Raw genomic sequence first — 6162 nt, 5'->3', positions numbered from 1 at the left:
AAGCCAGAACTGCCCAGCTAAACTGCTTTCAAATTCACAGAAACTATATGATAATGTTTATTGTTTTAAAAAATGATGTAGAAATTTGTCTATTGACATAGTTATGATAAGTTGTTGAATTGAAAAAGCAGATTAGAAAGCATATGTAATATGATTGAATTTTTATAAAAGTAAAATATATATGCAAATATAACTATGTAACTACAATAAAAAGATTGTGGGAAGATAGATACCAAAATGGAAAGAGTAGCTGCCTCTGTGTAGGAGGATTTATTTTCATGTTGCTTTGTTTGTTTGTTTATTTGTTTGCTTTCTGATTATTCTCTAATGAATAAAAGAATTTTTTAAAGAAAACAATGATAATGCTCAGTGTTTATAAGGATGAGTGAAACCACTGACACTACCTTTCTAAAAAGTGATTTATGTATTAAGTGTCTTAAAAAAACCTACTTAGTTTTTGTCTTAATAATCCTAATCCAATCTCTGAATTATAATAAGATATTTCTTGTCTTAAGGAAATAACTAGGTCAATGCAGCAAAGATTTGTGTTCAAGAATTTTCATTATGTTCCATATAATAAGGAAATATTAAAAATAACCTGACTGCTCAACATAAGAATAATTATAATTCCAATCCAGAGCAGTTTTGGCTATAATGACTGAGGAGTGCTGCTAGCATTAGTGCCCAGGTACCAGGGATGTGACATATCCTTCATAAAACTACTGTCCCAACCTCCATTTCTGGAAAAATGGAGTAGATGTACTTTTCCCTATTGTACCTTCTAAGTACAACTAAAAACCTTGAACATTGTGAACAAACATAAAAAACCTTTCCAAACTCATTGTTTCCGACCAGCATTATCCTGATAACGAAGCCAGATGGACACTACGATAAATAAAAAACTATAGACCAATATCCCTTATGAATATTGATGTAAAAATCCTCAACAAGTACTAGCAAATCAACTTAGAAGTATATTTAAAAAATTACACACCATGACCAAGTGGGATTTATTCACAGAAGGCAGGGATGATTCAATGTATTAAAATCAGTAAATGTAATACACCATTTTTTAGAATAAAGGGAAAAAAATACATGATCATCTCAATTGATGTAGAAAAACCATTTAACAAAATTCAATATCCTTTCATGGTAAAAACACTCCATAAACTATGAATAGGTCTACGGCCATGCCACTCTGAATGTGCCGGATCCCATCTGATCTCGGAAGCTAAGCAGGGTCGGGCCTGGTTAGTAGTTGGATGGGAGACCACCTACGAAAACCAGGTGCTGTAGGTATAAACAAACAAACAAACAACAACAACAGCAAAAACTATGAATGGAAGGAAACTTCCTCAACATGATAAAGGCCATGTAGGAAAAACCCATAGCTCATATCATACTCAATGGTAAAAGAATGAAAGCTTTTCCATTAAGATCAGGAATAAGACAAGGATGCCTGCTTTCACCACACCTACTTTAACATCGTATCCAAAGTCCTAGCCAGAGCAATTAGACAAGAAGAGAAACAATTTAGGAAGAAAGATAGCCTTTTCAGTAAATGATACTGGAGTAATTGGACATCCATAGTCCAAAAAAGAATCTCAACCTAAATCTCACACCTTATACAAAAATTAATTTTAAATTGATCATAGATTTAAATGTAAAACTATAGTAATTTCCAAAAAAAAATGTAAATCTTTGGAATCTAGGGGTAGGCAAAATCTTAGAGTTGACTCCAAATGTATGGCTTAAAAAAGTAAAGTTGATAAATTTGACTTCATCAAAATTAGAAACTTTTGCTCTGTGAAAGACCCTGTTAAAAGCATGAAAAGTCAAGCTACAGACTGTGAGAAAAAATTTGCAAACCACATATCCAACAGAGGACTAGTACCTAGAATACATAAAAAAAATCATTAAACTCAATAGTAAAAAGCAAACAGGCAATTAGAAGGTAGGCAAAAGACATGAAGAAACTGTGTTTATGCTGAAGAGGATATACAGATGGCAAATAAGCACATGAAAAGATGTTCAGCATCACTAGCCATTAGGTAATTGCAAATTAGAACCACAATGGAATATCACTACAAACTTATAAAAATGGCTAAAATGAAAACTAGTGACAACACTAAATCCTAGCAAAGGATTTGAGAAATAGGATTGCTCATACATTGCTAGTAGGAATATAAAATGGAGCCACTTGGGAACAGTCTGGCAGGTTTTTTTGTTTTTGTTTTTGTTTTTTAATAAAACTAAACATGCAACTACCATGTGATCCAGCAATTGAATTTCTGGGCATTTGTCTCAGAGAAATGAAAATTTATGTTCACATAAAAACATATACACAAATGCTCATAGCAGATTTATTTATAATTGCACCAAACTGGAAACAACCAGATGTCCTTTAACAGGTGAATCATTAAACTGTGGTATATCCATACCATGGAGTAGCACTCAACAACAAAAAGGAATAAACTATTGAATACACAACAATCTAGCTCAATCTCCAGATAATTATACTGAATGGGGAAAAAAAAAATCTCAAAAGGACTGCCTTATATGCCATTTGATTCCATTTATGTGACATTCGTAAACTGACAACATTCTAGAAATGAAGACCAGATTGGTGGTTGTCAGAGATTAAGAAAGGAATGGGGTTGGGAGGGAAGTAGATGTGACTGGGTATAAAAGGGAAACATGAGGGATCCTTAATGGAAACACTCTATATGTTATATGTTAATGGAAACACTCTATATGTTAATTGTATCAATGTCAGTATCTTAGTTGTAATATTGTAGTATAGTTTTGCAAGATGTTACCATTGGAGTAGGGTATAAGGGTATAAAGGACTTATTATTTCTTACAACCAACTGTATGTCATTCTACAATTACATCAAAATAAAAAGTTCAATTAAAAAATAAAAAGGGATTGTCTTATCCAAAATGCCAATAGTGGCCCTGTAAGAAATACAAATATAATGGGCTATTTAGTGACTATTAAAAGATCATGCTTTTGAAGACTACTTAATGACATGGGGAAATATTGATTTTTAACCTTTAGGTGAAAACTAAATAGATTCAAAACTGCATTTAAACTAAGATTCTGATGTTGTAACAAATATTTACTTACATATGTGCAAAAAAATAAAAAGGATACATATAGTTTTTTCACTGTGTTTATATCTGAGTTATGAGACTACTTGTGATTTTCATTCTTTTTTATACTTTCTGCATTTTCCCAATTTTTTTGCTATGGCATAAATCATCAGTACATGAAACAAATATCTAGTGAGACATTTGAGGCAGTCTCTCAAATAAGTAGGCTGTGGTTTGTGGGGCATATGGGCCTTTTATCCAAAATTATCTCCATCTCATCTGTCATTGCTCCTACTAATCTGTTTGCCATCCTAGAAGATGCTCATGTGTTTAAAACAAACATCAATTTTACAAAGAAGATATTTGGAAGAAAATTTTACATATTTTTTTAAATATACACATATCAAAAGAGATTTTAGGGAGAAGAATATTACTTTGTTTACCTAAGCACTGTACACTGGAATCCAGGAGGAAATCATAAATTCTAGATATGCGGCCATAATATATTCACGTTTTAAAAAATACAGAGTTGTACTAATTTTTAAAAATAAATCTGGTGTGAATTGAGAATGCTGTCAAAGGTGTACAGTGAAATGATAGAAATTTCTTCCTGCTGGTGTAGTATGGTGGAAGGGGTGTCAGTTTGTGCCCCCAAACCCCTACTTCAAATAGGGAAACTCTATTTTTGTTTATTTGCTTTTTTTTTTTTTTAATACATATAGGCATTCTGTACAATATTTTGTTTGGAAAAATAAGCTTTGGAAAAAAAGTATGCAAACCACAATTTAGGGTATGTCTTCATATAACTTAGCATTAGTGGTTTTTCCGGACCATCATTTGTAGACTTGAAGTTTAGTCTTTCCTTTCTCTGTACAGTCAATAGGGGAAGGAAGGACAGTAGAAATAGCAACTGGGAGGGGAAAAGAGTGTGTTTTAAAAGGGAGCAGGGAAAGTTCTCTTTGGAAGATGAAGGTTATTTGTTTTATGGTCTTACACAAAGACAATATAAGTAGCCCCATAGTAAACAGGATAGAATAGCTTCAAGATATTAAAAACCTTCCAATCTAGATTATTTTCCCAGTCTTACAGCCTATATACTTCTCTCTTTCCCCCTCTGCAACCCTCCATCTACTTTTCACCCATCTCTCTCATACACAAACATTCCTTTTTAGCTACACTGGAATCATTTCATATTCTCAGAACTTGCCTTCCACATTTTTAACTCCATCTCTTTGCTCAAACCATTCTTTCTACCCACATCGCCTTTCCCCCAGATCTGTACTGTCACATACCATAGCCACTAACCAGTGGGGCTGTTAAGCACTAGAAATGCGCCTAGTATGGATTTGGATATGCTGTAAGTGTAAAATATACATGGGTTTTCAAAGAGTATGAAAAAAGATAAAATTAACTTCACTTTTTCCTTTTTAAAATGTGGCTACTACAAAATGTATGATTATAGTACATTCATGTTTCATATTATATCTCTATTGGACAATACTGCCCTATTTTTCTCCTTATATATTGACCTTAAGGCATGTTGACTCAGCATTTGTGAATCCAAGTGTTTTAATCAGAATTATACTAACTTCAGTGACTATTTAGGGAAAATGTATTTATTAGTAGAGTTAAACCACTTTCACTTTCTCTATTTTCATTCTGATTTTAATTAAATTATTTTCATTAGGATTGGTTCTTTCCTCTAATAATTTTACAAAGGAAATTTGACATATTTACCTGGGTTTTGTTTTGTTTTTAGTTTCTTTATTATGGTTTCTGTTAGTGTGTGAGTATCCTATGTGATCATGATTTTGACTACATGCAATTTTCCGGGGTCGAATTTTGCAGATAAAACATTTACTGTGTGGAATTCTAGCCATTGCCACTTATATGCTGTACGAATCATTTCTACGAGTAATATTAATTTTAATGGGATAAAAGACCAATTGTTTATATTAATTTTTAAATTTATCCATAAGAAAAGTGTAGGCTGATCTCAAATAATTCAGGATAATTCTATTATCCAAGATTGCTTAACTATATTGCTTGTCCTTCCCTGTAACTTCTGATCACTCAACATCTTTGGTGAGGCAAAGTTCAAAGGGCAGGGTCAAAATATCTTTAAGGAATTGTTTTTCCTTTAGGTAAAATAATGGTATTATGATTAAATTTTTTTAAAGAAATTTTGAGAGATAGATACTAAACTATTAATGAGTGAAATAATGTGACATCTGACATGTGCTTCAAAATGAGAGGGAAACGAGTGCGAATATAGATGAAACAAGATTAGCCATGAGTTTATAATTGTGAGACCTGATGATGAGAATATGAGGTTTCATTATATCATTCTGTCTACTTTTGTATGTATTTGAAGATTTCCATATTAAAAAAGTAAAATAATAGCATTATTATTTGTTAAAAGTTCTTAAGATCCAAAGGTAGGGGTCAAAATATGTTTTCTTTTTTTTGGTCCTTACCTTTATCTAGAGCTATAAAAATGAAATCCAAATTTCTTACTATGTTCTCCAGGCCCTGCATTATCTGATTCCTGTCTCTCCGATCTTGTCTCCACTACTTTTTTCTCTGCTGGACCAGTGCTGCCAAGATGCCTTTTTCTTCTCCATCATTTCATTCCATCTACCTGGACATTCTTTCATTTCCTGGGACACAGCAAGCATTTTTCTGCTTCAGGGCCTTTGAACTTGTTCCTGAATCCAGAATCCCTTGGCTACTCAAATCTCAGCTTAAATGTCATTCCTCAAAAATGTCTTCTCTTTAAGGCACTCTCTCCTGTTTTTCTCTACCTCAATACTCTTTATTGCCTTCATAGCTTTGTCACCTTTTTTAAAAAATTCCTCCCCCCGTCCCGCCCTGACTTCTGCCAGATTATAAACTCCATGAGCTCAGGGATTCTGTTTGTTTTGTTCATTGTGTATACTAAGCACCCAGCACAAGATCTGGTACATAGAAAGCATTCAGTGAATATTTGTCGAATGAATTAAAATTCTAGCTATATTAAAGGTCTGCTTTAAATTCCCTCCATAAAACCGTAAGTCCTTTAAATGA

At 32.9% G+C, this 6162-nt stretch overlaps 1 pseudogene; it reads left to right on the top strand.

The window, feature by feature from the left end:
• The first annotated feature begins 1180 nt into the window (after positions 1 to 1180).
• LOC111739512 lies at positions 1181 to 1299 on the top strand (annotated as a pseudogene).
• Positions 1300 to 6162: the final 4863 nt, after the last annotated feature.

Source organism: Pteropus vampyrus, unplaced genomic scaffold (genome assembly GCF_000151845.1).
Source record: "Pteropus vampyrus isolate Shadow unplaced genomic scaffold, Pvam_2.0 Scaffold50, whole genome shotgun sequence".
NCBI lineage: Eukaryota > Metazoa > Chordata > Mammalia > Chiroptera > Pteropodidae > Pteropus > Pteropus vampyrus.
Note: the sequence above shows the minus strand (reverse complement) of the source record. Positions and strands in the feature narration are given on the sequence as shown.